Raw genomic sequence first — 16111 nt, 5'->3', positions numbered from 1 at the left:
GCTTACTGATGTTCTTATTTAAGACTGTTAGGTTTTTAATAGTCAATTATTTATTTTTGAGGAAACAGTGAAGCTGTTTACTGTGTTCTTTGCATTACCAAGTCCAGCAAGAAATGTGCTGGTACTATCCAGAGCTGTCAGTATGGATTATCATGCTACAGTATATTGCAGAAAATCAATTTGATGCAACTGCTTTACCAACAGTATGTTAATCTTTTCCATTGCTGTTTTGTTGGCTGACTGAAGGAAGATATGCAGTGCATTTGAACCAAAGCATATGTGTGCTGACAACTTAAATGCACACTCATGTTTGTGTTTTTTCTTTCTTTCTTCCATCCTTTGTAATATCATATTAAATATTAAGGTAGCAGTTTATAATCAATGACTAATGACATAAAAAAAAGGAAAAAAAAAACATTATACAAAGTGCTCCACGTGAGGCTTGAACTCACAACCTCGGCATTGCTCAACAAATACTGTCTTATAAGTACCGCGCGCTGACCAATTGCGCCACTGGAGCACTTTGCAGCATTAATTGGTTATGCTAGATGTGGATTTTATTCAATACAATCAGTACAGTCATAAGAATTGAAAAAAAATATCATTTTTGGTGATGAATGATGAGCAACAAAGGAACATGCATGCCAGATGGCACTTGAATAAGCTGTCCACTGTGATAGAAAAGGTTTAAAAAACAACAACAACAACAACAATGTTATCATAATTAATGTCATATTTTAGCTTCTGTGGTCATTTTTTACAAGCTAAACACTGCAAGACTGTTTTACAGTTGAAGCAAGGATAAAATATCAACTCTAGTGATGAGACACTTGCTGTAATGACTTCCACCCAATATAGGACTTGGACCCCCTGGCTTAGGAGGGCAGTGACTTATCCATTATGCCAGTGGTGCTTACTGATGTTCTTATTTAAGACTGTTAGGTTTTTAATAGTCAATTATTTATTTTTGAGGAAAAAGGGAAGCTGTTTACTGTGTTCTTTGCATTACCAAGTCCAGCAAGAAATGTGCTGGTACTATCCAGAGCTGTCAGTATGGATTATCATGCTATATTGCAGAAAATCAATTTGATTCAACTGCTTTACCAACAGTATGTTAATCTTTTCCATTGCTGATTTATTGGCTGACTGAAGGAAGATATGCAGTGCATTTGAACCAAAGCAGATGTGTGCTGACAACTTAAATGCACAATCATGTTTGTGTTTTTTCATTCTTTCTTCCATCCTTTGTAATATCATATTAAATATTAAGGTAGCAGTTTATAATCAATGACTAATGACACAAGAAAAGGAAAAAAAACAGTATACAAAGATGCTCCAGGTGAGGCTTGAACTCACAACCTCAGCATTGCTGAACAGATACTGTCTTATAAGTACCGTGCGCTGACCAATTGCGCCACTGGAGCACTTTGCAGCATTAATTGGTTATGCTAGATGTGGATTTTATTCAATACAATCAGTACAGTCATAAGAATTGAAAAAGAAAATCATTTTTGGTGATGAATGAAGAGCAACAAAGGAACATGCATGCCAGATGGCACTTGAATAAGCTGTCCACTGTGATAGAAAAGGTTTAAAAAACAACAACAACAATGTTATCATAATTAATGTAATATTTTAGCTTCTGTGGTCATTTTTTACAAGCTAAACACTGCAAGACTGTTTTACAGTTGAAGCAAGGATAAAATATCAACTCTAGTGATGAGACACTTGCTGTAATGACTTCCAACTCAGACGGGACTTAAACCCACAACCACTGGCTTAGGAGAAAAGTGCCTTACCCATTATGCCAGTGGTGCTTACTGATGTTCTTATTTAAGACTGTTAGGTTTTTAATAGTCAATTATTTATTTTTGAGGAAAAAGTGAAGCTGTTTACTGTGTTCTTTGCATTACCAAGTCCAGCAAGAAATGTGCTGGTACTATCCAGAGCTGTCAGTATGGATTATCATGCTATATTGCAGAAAATCAATTTGATGCAACTGCTTTACCAACAGTATGTTAATCTTTTCCATTGCTGTTTTGTTGGCTGACTGAAGGAAGATATGCAGTGCATTTGAACCAAAGCAGATGTGTGCTGACAACTTAAATGCACAATCATGTTTGTGTTTTTTCTTTACTTCTTCCATCCTTTGTAATATCATATTAAATATTAAGGTAGCAGTTTATAATCAATGACTAATGACATAAGAAAAGGAAAAAAAAACAGTATACAAAGATGCTCCAGGTGAGGCTTGAACTCACAACCTCGGCATTGCTCAACAGATACTGTCTTATAAGTACCACGTGCTGACCAATTGCGCCACTGGAGCACTTTGCAGCACTAATTGGTTATGCTAGATGTGGATTTTATTCAATACAATCAGTACAGTCATAAGAATTGAAAAAGAAAATCATTTTTGGTGATGAATGATGAGCAACAAAGGAACATGCATGCCAGATGGCACTTGAATAAGCTGTCCACGGTGATAGAAAAGGTTTAAAAAACAACAACAACAATGTTATCATAATTAATGTAATATTTTAGCTTCTGCGGTCATTTTTTACAAGCTAAACACTGCAAGACTGTTTTACAGTTGAAGCAAGGATAAAATATCAACTCTAGTGATGAGACACTGCTGTAATGACTTCCAACTCAGATGGGACTTAAACCCACAACCACTGGCTTAGGAGAACAGTGCCTTATCCATTATGCCAGTGGTGCTTACTGATGTCCTTATTTAAGACTGATAGGTTTTTAATAGTCAATTATTTATTTTTGAATAAAAGTGAAGCTGTTTACTGTGTACTTTGCATTACCAAGTCCAGCAAGGAATGTGCTGGTACTATCCAGAGCTGTCAGTATGGATTATCATGCTATATTGCAGAAAATCAATTTGATGCAACTGCTTTACCAACAGTATGTTAATATTTTCCATTGCTGTTTTGTTGGCTGACTGAAGGAAGATATGCAGTGCATTTGAACCAAAGCAGATGTGTGCTGACAACTTAAATGCACAATCATGTTTGTGTTTTTTCTTTCTTTCTTCCATCCTTTGTAATATCATATTAAATATTAAGGTAGCAGTTTATAATCAATGACTAATGACATAAGAAAAGGAAAAAAAAACAGTATACAAAAATGCTCCAGGTAAGGCCTGGACTCACAACCTCGGCATTGCTCAACTGATACTGTCTTATTAGTACCGCGCGCTGACCAATTGCGCCACTGGAGCACTTTGCAGCATTCATTGGTTATGCTAGATGTGGATTTTATTCAATACAATCAGTACAGTCATAAGAATTGAAAAAGAAAATCATTTTTGGTGATGAATGATAAGCAACAAAGGAACATGCATGCCAGATGGCACTTGAATAAGCTGTCTACGGTGATAGAAAAGGTTTAAAAAACAACAACAACAATGTTATCATAATTAATGTCATATTTTAGCTTCTGTGGTCATTTTTTACAAGCTAAACACTGCAAGACTGTTTTACAGTTGAAGCAAGGATAAAATATCAACTCTAGTGATGAGACACTTGCTGTAATGACTTCCACCCCATATGGGACTTGGACCCCCTGGCTTAGGAGGGCGGTGACTTATCCATTATGCCAGTGGTGCTTACTGATGTTCTTATTTAAGACTGTTAGGTTTTTAATAGTCAATTATTTATTTTTGAGGAAAAAGTGAAGCTGTTTACTGTGTTCTTTGCATTACCAAGTCCAGCAAGAAATGTGCTGGTACTATCCAGAGCTGTCAGTATGGATTATCATGCTATATTGCAGAAAATCAATTTGATGCAACTGCTTTACCAACAGTATGTTAATCTTTTCCATTGCTGTTTTGTTGGCTGACTGAAGGAAGATATGCAGTGCATTTGAACCAAAGCATATGTGTGCTGACAACTTAAATGCACAATCATGTTTGTGTTTTTTCTTTCTTTCTTCCATCCTTTGTAATATCATATTAAATATTAAGGTAGCAGTTTATAATCAATGACTAATGACATAAAAAAAGGAAAAAAAAACATTATACAAAGCTGCTCCAGGTGAGGCTTGAACTCACAACCTCGGCATTGCTCAACAGATACTGTCTTATAAGTACCGTGCGCTGACCAATTGCGCCACTGGAGCACTTTGCAGCCTTAATTGGTTATGCTAGATATGGATTTTATTCAATACAATCAGTACAGTCATAAGAATTGAAAAAGAAAATCATTTTTGGTGATGAATGATGAGCAACAAAGGAACATGCATGCCAGATGGCACTTGAATAAGCTGTCCACTGTGATAGAAAAGGTTTAAAAAACAACAACAACAACAACAATGTTATCATAATTAATGTCATATTTTAGCTTCTGTGGTCATTTTTTACAAGCTAAACACTGCAAGACTGTTTTACAGTTGAAGCAAGGATAAAATATCAACTCTAGTGATGAGACACTTGCTGTAATGACTTCCACCCCATATAGGACTTGGACCCCCTGGCTTAGGAGGGCAGGGACTTATCCATTATGCCAGTGGTGCTTACTGATGTTCTTATTTAAGACTGTTAGGTTTTTAATAGTCAATTATTTATTTTTGAGGAAACAGTGAAGCTGTTTACTGTGTTCTTTGCATTACCAAGTCCAGCAAGAAATAAGCTGGTACTATCCAGAGCTGTCAGTATGGATTATCATGCTACAGTATATTGCAGAAAATCAATTTGATGCAACTGCTTTACCAACAGTATGTTAATCTTTTCCATTGCTGTTTTGTTGGCTGACTGAAGGAAGATATGCAGTGCATTTGAACCAAAGCATATGTGTGCTGACAAATTAAATGCACAATCATGTTTGTGTTTTTTCTTTCTTTCTTCCATCCTTTGTAATATCATATTAAATATTAAGGTAGCAGTTTATAATCAATGACTAATGACATAAAAAAAAAGAAAAAAATCATTATACAAAGCTGCTCCAGGTGAGGCTTGAACTCACAACCTCGGCATTGCTCAACAGATACTGTCTTATAAGTACCGCGCGCTGACCAATTGCGCCACTGGAGCACTTTGCAGCATTAATTGGTTATGCTAGATGTGGATTTTATTCAATACAATCAGTACAGTCATAAGAATTGAAAAAGAAAATCATTTTTGGTGATGAATGATGAGCAACAAAGGAACATGCATGCCAGATGGCACTTGAATAAGCTGTCCACGGTGATATAAAAGGTTTAAAAAACAACAACAACAACAACAATGTTATCATAATTAATGTCATATTTTAGCTTCTGTGGTCATTTTTTACAAGCTAAACACTGCAAGACTGTTTTACAGTTGAAGCAAGGATAAAATATCAACTCTAGTGATGAGATACTTGCTGTAATGACTTCCACCCCATATAGGACTTGGACCCCCTGGCTTAGGAGGGCAGTGACTTATCCATTATGCCAGTGGTGCTTACTGATGTTCTTATTTAAGACTGTTAGGTTTTTAATAGTCAATTATTTATTTTTGAGGAAAAAGTGAAGCTGTTTACTGTGTTCTTTGCATTACCAAGTCCAGCAAGAAATGTGCTGGTACTATCCAGAGCTGTCAGTATGGATTATCATGCTATATTGCAGAAAATCAATTTGATGCAACTGCTTTACCAACAGTATGTTAATCTTTTCCATTGCTGTTTTGTTGGCTGACTGAAGGAAGATATGCAGTGCATTTGAACCAAAGCAGATGTGTGCTGACAACTTAAATGCAGAATCATGTTTGTGTTTTCTCTTTCTTTCTTCCATCCTTTGTAATATCATATTAATATTAAGGTAGCAGTTTATAATCAATGACTAATGACATAAGAAAAGGAAAAAAAACTGTATACAAAGATGCTCCAGGTGAGGCTTGAACTCACAACCTCGGCATTGCTCAACAGATACTGTCTTATAAGTACCGCACGCTGACCAATTGTGTCACTGGAGCACTTTGTAGCATTAATTGGTTATGCTAGATGTGGATTTTATTCAATACAATCAGTACAGTCATAAGAATTGAAAAAGAAAATCATTTTTGGTGATGAATGATGAGCAACAAAGGAACATGCATGCCAGATGGCACTTGAATAAGCTGTCCACGGTGATAGAAAAGGTTTAAAAAACAACAACAACAATGTTATCATAATTAATGTCATATTTTAGATTCTGTGGTCATTTTTTACAAGCTAAACACTGCAAGACTGTTTTACAGTTGAAGCAAGGATAAAATATCAACTCTAGTGATGAGACACTTGCTGTAATGACTTCCAACTCAGACGGGACTTAAACCCACAACCACTGGCTTAGGAGAACAGTGCCTTATCCATTATGCCAGTGGTGCTTACTGATGTCCTTATTTAAGACTGATACGTTTTTAATAGTCAATTATTTATTTTTGAAAAAAAGTGAAGCTGTTTACTGTGTTCTTTGCATTACCAAGTCCAGCAAGAAATGTGCTGGTACTATCCAGAGCTGTCAGTATGGATTATCATGCTATATTGCAGAAAATCAATTTGATGCAACTGCTTTACCAACAGTATGTTAATCTTTTCCATTGCTGTTTTGTTGGCTGACTGAAGGAAGATATGCAGATTTGTGCTGACAACTTAAATGCACAATCATGTTTGTGTTTTTTCATTCTTTCTTCCATCCTTTGTAATATCATATTAAATATTAAGGTAGCAGTTTATAATCAATGATTAATGACATAAGAAAAGGAAAAAAAAACAGTATACAAAGATGCTCCAGGTGAGGCTTGAACTCACAACCTCGGCATTGCTCAACAGATACTGTGTTATAAGTATCGTGCGCTGATCAATTGCGCCACTGGAGCACTTTGCAGCATTGATTGGTTATGCTAGATGTGGATTTTATTCAATACAATCAGTACAGTCATAAGAATTGAAAAAGAAAATCATTTTTGGTGATGAATGATGAGCAACAAAGGAACATGCATGCCAGATGGCACTTGAATAAGCTGTCCACGGTGATAGAAAAGGTTTAAAAAACAACAACAACAATGTTATCATAATTAATGTCATATTTTAGCTTCTGTGGTCATTTTTTACAAGCTAAACACTGCAAGACTGTTTTACAGTTGAAGCAAGGATAAAATATCAACTCTAGTGATGAGACACTTACTGTAATGACTTCCAACTCAGACGGGACTTAAACCCACAACCACTGGCTTAGGAGAACAGTGCCTTACCCATTATGCCAGTGGTGCTTACTGATGTTCTTATTTAAGACTGTTAGTTTTAAAAGTCAATTATTTATTTTTTGAGAAAAAAGTGAAGCTGTTTACTGTGTTCTTTGCATTACCAAGTCCAGCAAGAAATGTGCTGGTACTATCCAGAGCTGTCAGTATGGATTATCATGCTATATTGCAGAAAATCAATTTCATGCAACTGCTTTACCAACAGTATGTAAATCTTTTCCATTGCTGTTTTGTTGGCTGACTGAAGGAAGATATGCAGATGTGTGCTGACAACTTAAATGCACAATCATGTTTGTGTTTTTTCTTTCTTTCTTCCCTCCTTTGTAATATCATATTAAATATTAAGGTAGCAGTTTACAATCAATGACTAACGACATAAGAAAAGAAAAAAAAAACAGTATACAAAGATGCTCCAGGTGAGGCTTGAACTCCCAACCTCAGAATTGCTCAACAGATACTGTTTTATAAGTACCGCACGCTGACCAATTGCACCACTGGAGCACTTTGCAGCATTGATTGGTTATGCTAGATGTGGATTTTATTCAATACAATCAGTACAGTCATAAGAATCTAAAAAGAAAATCATTTTTGGTGATGAATGATGAGCAACAAAGGAACATGCATGCCAGATGGCACTTGAATAAGCTGTCCACGGTGATAAAAAAGGTTTACAAAACAACAACAACAATGTTATCATAATTAATGTCATATTTTAGCTTCTGTGGTCATTTTTTACAAGCTAAACACTGCAAGACTGTTTTACAGTTGAAGTAAGGATAAAATATCAACTCTAGTGATGAGACACTTGCTGTAATGACTTCCACCCCATATGGAACTTGGACCCCCTGGCTTAGGAGGGCAGTGACTTATCCATTATGCCAGTGGTGCTTACTGATGTTCTTATTTAAGACTGTTAGGTTTTTAATAGTCAATTATTTATTTTTGAGGAAAAAGTGAAGCTGTTTACTGTGTTCTTTGCATTACCAAGTCCAGCAAGAAATGTGCTGGTACTATCCAGAGCTGTCAGTATGGATTATCATGCTATATTGCAGAAAATCAATTTGATGCAACTGCTTTACCAACAGTATGTTAATCTTTTCCATTGCTGTTTTGTTGGCTGACTGAAGGAAGATATGCAGTGCATTTGAACCAAAGCAGATGTGTGCTGACAACTTAAATGCACAATCATGTTTGTGTTTTTTCTTTCTTTCTTCCAACCTTTGTAATATCATATTAATATTAAGGTAGCAGTTTATAATCAATGACTAATGACATAAAAAAAGGAAAAAAAACAGTATACAAAGATGCTCCACGTGAGGCTTGAACTCACAACCTCGGCATTGCTCAGCAAATACTGTCTTATTAGTATCGCGCACTGACCAATTGCACCACTGGAGCACTTTGCAGCATTAGTTGGTTATGCTAGATGTGGATTTTATTCAATACAATCAGTACAGTCATAAGAATTGAAAAAGAAAATCATTTTTGGTGATGAATGATGAGCAACAAAGGAACATGCATGCCAGATGGCACTTGAATAAGCTGTCCACGGTGATAGAAAAGGTTTAAAAAACAACAACAACAATGGTATCATAATTAATGTCATATTTTAGCTTCTGTGGTCATTTTTTACAAGCTAAACACTGCAAGACTGTTTTACAGTTGAAGCAAGGATAAAATATCAACTCTAGTGATGAGACACTTGCTGTAATGACTTCCAACTCAGACGGGACTTAAACCCACAACCACTGGCTTAGGAGAACAGTGCCTTATCCATTATGCCAGTGGTGCTTACTGATGTTCTTATTTAAGACTGTTAGGTTTTTAATAGTCAATTATTTATTTTTTGAGGAAAAAGTGAAGCTGTTTACTGTGTTCTTTGCATTACCAAGTCCAGCAAGAAATGTGCTGGTACTATCCAGAGCTGTCAGTATGGATTATCATGCTATATTGCAGAAAATCAATTTGATGCAACTGCTTTACCAACAGTATGTTAATCTTTTCCATTGCTGTTTTGTTGGCTGACTGAAGGAAGATATGCAGTGCATTTGAACCAAAGCAGATGTGTGCTGACAACTTAAATGCACAATCATGTTTGTGTTTTTTCTTTCTTTCTTCCAACCTTTGTAATATCATATTAAATATTAAGGTAGCAGTTTATAATCAATGACTAATGACATAAAAAAAGGAAAAAAAACAGTATACAAAGATGCTCCAGGTGAGGCTTGAACTCACAACCTCGGCATTGCTCAACAAATACTGTCTTATTAGTATCGCGCACTGACCAATTGCACCACTGGAGCACTTTGCAGCATTAGTTGGTTATGCTAGATGTGGATTTTATTCAATACAATCAGTACAGTCATAAGAATTGAAAAAGAAAATCATTTTTGGTGATGAATGATGAGCAACAAAGGAACATGCATGCCAGATGGCACTTAAATAAGCTGTCCACGGTGATAGAAAAGGTTTAAAAAACAACAACAACAATGTTATCATAATTAATGTCATATTTTAGCTTCTGTGGTCATTTTTTACAAGCTAAACACTGCAAGACTGTTTTACAGTTGAAGCAAGGATAACATATCAACTCTAGTGATGAGACACTTGCTGTAATTACTTCCACCCCATATGGGACTTGGACCCCCTGGCTTAGGAGGGCAGTGACTTATCCATTATGCCAGTGGTGCTTACTGATGTTCTTATTTAAGACTGTTAGGTTTTTAATAGTCAATTATTTATTTTTGAGGAAAAAGTGAAGCTGTTTACTGTATTCTTTGCATTACCAAGTCCAGCAAAAAATGTGCTGGTACTATCCAGAGCTGTCAGTATGGATTATCATGCTATATTGCAGAAAATCAATTTGATGCAACTGCTTTACCAACAGTATGTTAATCTTTTCCATTGCTGTTTTGTTGGCTGACTGAAGGAAGATATGCAGTGCATTTGAACCAAAGCAGATGTGTGCTGACAACTTAAATGCACAATCATGTTTGTGTTTTTTCTTTCTTTCTTCCATCCTTTGTAATATCATATTAAATATTAAGGTAGCAGTTTATAATCAATGACTAATGACATAAGAAAAGGAAAAAAAACAATATACAAAGATGCTCCAGGTGAGGCTTGAACTCACAACCTCGGCATTGCTCAACAGATACTGTCTTATTAGTACCGCGCGCTGACCAATTGCGCCACTGGAGCACTTTGCAGCATTAATTGGTTATGCTAGATGTGGATTTTATTCAATACAATCAGTACAGTCATAAGAATTGAAAAAGAAAATCATTTTTGGTGATGAATGATGAGCAACAAAGGAACATGCATGCCAGATGGCACTTGAATAAGCTGTCCACGGTGATAGAAAAGGTTTAAAAAACAAGAACAACAACAATGTTATCATAATTAATGTCATATTTTAGCTTCTGTGGTCATTTTTTTACAAGCTAAACACTGCAAGACTGTTTTACAGTTGAAGCAAGGATAAAATATCAACTCTAGTGATGAGACACTTGCTGTAATGACTTCCACCCCATATAGGACTTGGACCCCCTGGCTTAGGAGGGCAGTGACTTATCCATTATGCCAGTGGTGCTTACTGATGTTCTTATTTAAGACTGTTAGGTTTTTAATAGTCAATTATTTATTTTTGAGGAAAAAGTGAAGCTGTTTACTGTGTTCTTTGCATTACCAAGTCCAGCAAGAAATGTGCTGGTACTATCCAGAGCTGTCAGTATGGATTATCATGCTATATTGCAGAAAATCAATTTGATGCAACTGCTTTACCAACAGTATGTTAATCTTTTCCATTGCTGTTTTGTTGGCTGACTGAAGGAAGATATGCAGTGCATTTGAACCAAAGCAGATGTGTGCTGACAACTTAAATGCAGAATCATGTTTGTGTTTTCTCTTTCTTTCTTCCATCCTTTGTAATATCATATTAATATTAAGGTAGCAGTTTATAATCAATGACTAATGACATAAGAAAAGGAAAAAAAAACAGTATACAAAGATGCTCCAGGTGAGGCTTGAACTCACAACCTCGGCATTGCTCAACAGATACTGTCTTATAAGTACCGCGCGCTGACCAATTGTGTCACTGGAGCACTTTGTAGCATTAATTGGTTATGCTAGATGTGGATTTTATTCAATACAATCAGTACAGTCATAAGAATTGAAAAAGAAAATCATTTTTGGTGATGAATGATGAGCAACAAAGGAACATGCATGCCAGATGGCACTTGAATAAGCTGTCCACGGTGATAGAAAAGGTTTAAAAAACAACAACAACAATGTTATCATAATTAATGTCATATTTTAGATTCTGTGGTCATTTTTTACAAGCTAAACACTGCAAGACTGTTTTACAGTTGAAGCAAGGATAAAATATCAACTCTAGTGATGAGACACTTGCTGTAATGACTTCCAACTCAGACGGGACTTAAACCCACAACCACTGGCTTAGGAGAACAGTGCCTTATCCATTATGCCAGTGGTGCTTACTGATGTCCTTATTTAAGACTGATACGTTTTTAATAGTCAATTATTTATTTTTGAAAAAAAGTGAAGCTGTTTACTGTGTTCTTTGCATTACCAAGTCCAGCAAGAAATGTGCTGGTACTATCCAGAGCTGTCAGTATGGATTATCATGCTATATTGCAGAAAATCAATTTGATGCAACTGCTTTACCAACAGTATGTTAATCTTTTCCATTGCTGTTTTGTTGGCTGACTGAAGGAAGATATGCAGATGTGTGCTGACAACTTAAATGCACAATCATGTTTGTGTTTTTTCATTCTTTCTTCCATCCTTTGTAATATCATATTAAATATTAAGGTAGCAGTTTATAATCAATGATTAATGACATAAGAAAAGGAAAAAAAAACAGTATACAAAGATGCTCCAGGTGAGGCTTGAACTCACAACCTCGGCATTGCTCAACAGATACTGTCTTATAAGTATCGTGCGCTGATCAATTGCGCCACTGGAGCACTTTGCAGCATTCATTGGTTATGCTAGATGTGGATTTTATTCAATACAATCAGTACAGTCATAAGAATTGAAAAAGAAAATCATTTTTGGTGATGAATGATGAGCAACAAAGGAACATGCATGCAAGATGGCACTTGAATAAGCTGTCCACGGTGATAGAAAAGGTTTAAAAAACAACAACAACAACAATGTTATCATAATTAATGTCATATTTTAGCTTCTGTGGTCATTTTTTACAAGCTAAACACTTTTACAAGCTAAAAGACTGTTTTACAGTTGAAGCAAGGATAAAATATCAACTCTAGTGATGAGACACTTACTGTAATGAATTCCAACTCAGACGGGACTTAAACCCACAACCACTGGCATAGGAGAACAGTGCCTTACCCATTATGCCAGTGGTGCTTACTGATGTTCTTATTTAAGACTGTTAGTTTTAAAAGTCAATTATTTATTTTTTGAGAAAAAAGTGAAGCTGTTTACTGTGTTCTTTGCATTACCAAGTCCAGCAAGAAATGTGCTGGTACTATCCAGAGCTGTCAGTATGGATTATCATGCTATATTGCAGAAAATCAATTTCATGCAACTGCTTTACCAACAGTATGTAAATCTTTTCCATTGCTGTTTTGTTGGCTGACTGAAGGAAGATATGCAGATGTGTGCTGACAACTTAAATGCACAATCATGTTTGTGTTTTTTCTTTCTTTCTTCCATCCTTTGTAATATCATATTAAATATTAAGGTAGCAGTTTATAATCAATGACTAATGACATAAGAAAAGGAAAAAAAACAATATACAAAGATGCTCCAGGTGAGGCTTGAACTCACAACCTCGGCATTGCTCAACAGATACTGTCTTATTAGTACCGCGCGCTGACCAATTGCGCCACTGGAGCACTTTGCAGCATTAATTGGTTATGCTAGATGTGGATTTTATTCAATACAATCAGTACAGTCATAAGAATTGAAAAAGAAAATCATTTTTGGTGATGAATGATGAGCAACAAAGGAACATGCATGCCAGATGGCACTTGAATAAGCTGTCCACGGTGATAGAAAAGGTTTAAAAAACAAGAACAACAACAATGTTATCATAATTAATGTCATATTTTAGCTTCTGTGGTCATTTTTTTACAAGCTAAACACTGCAAGACTGTTTTACAGTTGAAGCAAGGATAAAATATCAACTCTAGTGATGAGACACTTGCTGTAATGACTTCCACCCCATATGGGACTTGGACCCCCTGGCTTAGGAGGGCAGTGACTTATCCATTATGCCAGTGGTGCTTACTGATGTTCTTTTTTAAGACTGTTAGGTTTTTAATAGTCAATTATTTATTTTTGAGGAAAAAGTGAAGCTGTTTACTGTGTTCTTTGCATTACCAAGTCCAGCAAGAAATGTGCTGGTACTATCCAGAGCTGTCAGTATGGATTATCATGCTATATTGCAGAAAATCAATTTGATGCAACTTCTTTACCAACAGTATGTTAATCTTTTCCATTGCTGTTTTGTTGGCTGACTGAAGGAAGATATGCAGTGCATTTGAACCAAAGCAGATGTGTGCTGACAACTTAAATGCACAATCATGTTTGTGTTTTTTCATTCTTTCTTCCATCCTTTGTAATATCATATTAAATATTAAGGTAGCAGTTTTTAATCAATGACTAATGACATAAGAAAAGGAAAAAAAACAGTATACAAAGATGCTCCAGGTGAGGCTTGAACTCACAACCTCGGCATTGCTCAACAGATACTGTCTTATAAGTACCGTGCGCTGATAAATTGCGCCACTGGAGCACTTTGCAGCATTTATTGGTTATGCTAGATGTGGATTTTATTCAATACAATCAGTACAGTCATAAGAATTGAAAAAGAAAATCATTTTTGGTGATGAATGATGAGCAACAGAGGAACATGCATGCCAGATGGCACTTGAATAAGCTGTCCACGGTGATAGAAAAGGTTTAAAAAACAACAACAACAATGTTATCATAATTAATGTCATATTTTAGCTTCTGTGGTCATTTTTTACAAGCTAAACACTGCAAGACTATTTTACAGTTGAAGCAAGGATAAAATATCAACTCTAGTGATGAGACACTTGCTGTAATGACTTCCACCCCATATAAAACTTGGACCCCCTGGCTTAGGAGGTCAGTGACTTATCCATTATGCCAGTGGTGCTTACTGATGTTCTTATTTAAGACTGTTAGGTTTTTAATAGTCAATTATTTATTTTTGAGGAAAAAGTGAAGCTGTTAACTGTGTTCTTTGCATTACCAAGTCCAGCAAGAAATGTGCTGGTACTATCCAGAGCTGTCAGTATGGATTATCATGCTATATTGCAGAAAATCAATTTGATGCAACTTCTTTACCAACAGTATGTTAATCTTTTCCATTGCTGTTTTGTTGGCTGACTGAAGGAAGATATGCAGTGCATTTGAACCAAAGCAGATGTGTGCTGTCAACTTAAATGCACAATCATGTTTGTGTTTTTTCTTTCTTTCTTCCATCCTTTGTAATATCATATTAAATATTAAGGTAGCAGTTTATAATCAATGACTAATGACATAAGAAAAGAAAAAAAAGCAGTATACAAAGATGCTCCAGGTGAGGCATGAACTCACAACCTCAGCATTGCTCAACAGATACTGTCTTATAAGTACCGCGTGCTGACCAATTGCGCCACTGGAGCACTTTGCAGCATTAATTGGTTATGCTAGATGTGGATTTTATTCAATACAATCAGTACAGTCATAAGAATTGAAAAAGAAAATCATTTTTGGTGATGAATGATGAGCAACAAAGGAACATGCATGCCAGATGGCACTTGAATAAGCTGTACACGGTGATAGAAAAGGTTTAAAAAACAACAACAACAACAACAACAACAATGTTATCATAATTAATGTCATATTTTAGCTTCTGTGGTCATTTTTTACAAGCTAAACACTGCAAGACTGTTTTACAGTTGAAGCAAGGATAAAATATCAACTCTAGTGATGAGACACTTGCTGTAATGACTTCCACCCCATATGGGACTTGGACCCCCTGGCTTAGGAGGGCAGTGACTTATCCATTATGCCAGTGGTGCTTACTGATGTTCTTATTTAAGACTGTTAGGATTTTAATAGTCAATTATTTATTTTTGAGGAAAAAGTGAAGCTGTTTACTGTGTTCTTTGCATTACCAAGTCCAGCAAGAAATGTGCTGGTACTATCCAGAGCTGTCAGTATGGATTATCATGCTATATTGCAGAAAATCAATTTGATGCAACTGCTTTACCAACAGTATGTTAATCTTTACCATTGCTGTTTTGTTGGCTGACTGAAGGAAGATATGCAGATGTGCGCTGACAACTTAAGTGCACAATCATGTTTGTGTTTTTTCTTTCTTTCTTCCCTCCTTTGTAATATCATATTAAATATTAAGGTAGCAGTTTATAATCAATGACTAATGACATAAGAAAAGAAAAAAAAACAGTATACAAAGATGCTCCAGGTGAGGCTTGAACTCCCAACCTCAGCATTGCTCAACAGATACTGACTTATAAGTACCGCACGCTGACCAATTGCACCACTGGAGCACTTTGCAGCATTGATTGGTTATGCTAGATGTGGATTTTATTCAATACAATCAGTACAGTCATAAGAATCTAAAAAGAAAATCATTTTTTGTGATGAATGATGAGCAACAAAGGAACATGCATGCCAGATGGCACTTGAATAAGCTGTCACGGTGATAAAAAAGGTTTAAAAAACAACAACAACAACAACAACAACAACAACAACAACAATGTTATCATAATTAATGTCATATTTTAGCTTCTGTGGTCATTTTTTACAAGCTAATCACTGCAAGACTGTTTTACAGTTGAAGCAAGGATAAAATATCAACTCTAGTGATGA

At 35.8% G+C, this 16111-nt stretch overlaps 7 non-coding genes across 7 annotated transcripts; all 7 read right to left on the bottom strand.

Moving 5' to 3' along the window:
- Positions 1 to 427: 427 nt before the first annotated feature.
- On the bottom strand, positions 428 to 520 carry TRNAI-UAU (transfer RNA isoleucine (anticodon UAU)). Its single transcript is given in 2 exon segments — positions 428 to 463; positions 483 to 520. It is a non-coding gene; the product is annotated as a tRNA-Ile (tRNA).
- Positions 521 to 1331: 811 nt separating this feature from the next.
- TRNAI-UAU (transfer RNA isoleucine (anticodon UAU)) lies at positions 1332 to 1424 on the bottom strand. The gene is given in 2 exon segments: positions 1332 to 1367; positions 1387 to 1424. It is a non-coding gene; the product is annotated as a tRNA-Ile (tRNA).
- An 812-nt stretch (positions 1425 to 2236) lies between these two features.
- TRNAI-UAU (transfer RNA isoleucine (anticodon UAU)) lies at positions 2237 to 2329 on the bottom strand. The gene is given in 2 exon segments: positions 2237 to 2272; positions 2292 to 2329. It is a non-coding gene; the product is annotated as a tRNA-Ile (tRNA).
- Positions 2330 to 4038: 1709 nt separating this feature from the next.
- On the bottom strand, positions 4039 to 4131 carry TRNAI-UAU (transfer RNA isoleucine (anticodon UAU)). The gene is given in 2 exon segments: positions 4039 to 4074; positions 4094 to 4131. It is a non-coding gene; the product is annotated as a tRNA-Ile (tRNA).
- Positions 4132 to 4948: 817 nt separating this feature from the next.
- Positions 4949 to 5041, bottom strand: TRNAI-UAU (transfer RNA isoleucine (anticodon UAU)). Its single transcript is given in 2 exon segments — positions 4949 to 4984; positions 5004 to 5041. It is a non-coding gene; the product is annotated as a tRNA-Ile (tRNA).
- A 5280-nt stretch (positions 5042 to 10321) lies between these two features.
- Positions 10322 to 10414, bottom strand: TRNAI-AAU (transfer RNA isoleucine (anticodon AAU)). The gene is given in 2 exon segments: positions 10322 to 10357; positions 10377 to 10414. It is a non-coding gene; the product is annotated as a tRNA-Ile (tRNA).
- Positions 10415 to 13005: 2591 nt separating this feature from the next.
- TRNAI-AAU (transfer RNA isoleucine (anticodon AAU)) lies at positions 13006 to 13098 on the bottom strand. Its single transcript is given in 2 exon segments — positions 13006 to 13041; positions 13061 to 13098. It is a non-coding gene; the product is annotated as a tRNA-Ile (tRNA).
- Positions 13099 to 16111: the final 3013 nt, after the last annotated feature.

The sequence above is a fragment of the Pseudophryne corroboree genome, unplaced genomic scaffold, assembly GCF_028390025.1.
Source record: "Pseudophryne corroboree isolate aPseCor3 unplaced genomic scaffold, aPseCor3.hap2 scaffold_1472, whole genome shotgun sequence".
NCBI classification, from domain to species: domain Eukaryota; kingdom Metazoa; phylum Chordata; class Amphibia; order Anura; family Myobatrachidae; genus Pseudophryne; species Pseudophryne corroboree.
This window is presented reverse-complemented; position numbering and strand designations above follow the sequence as displayed.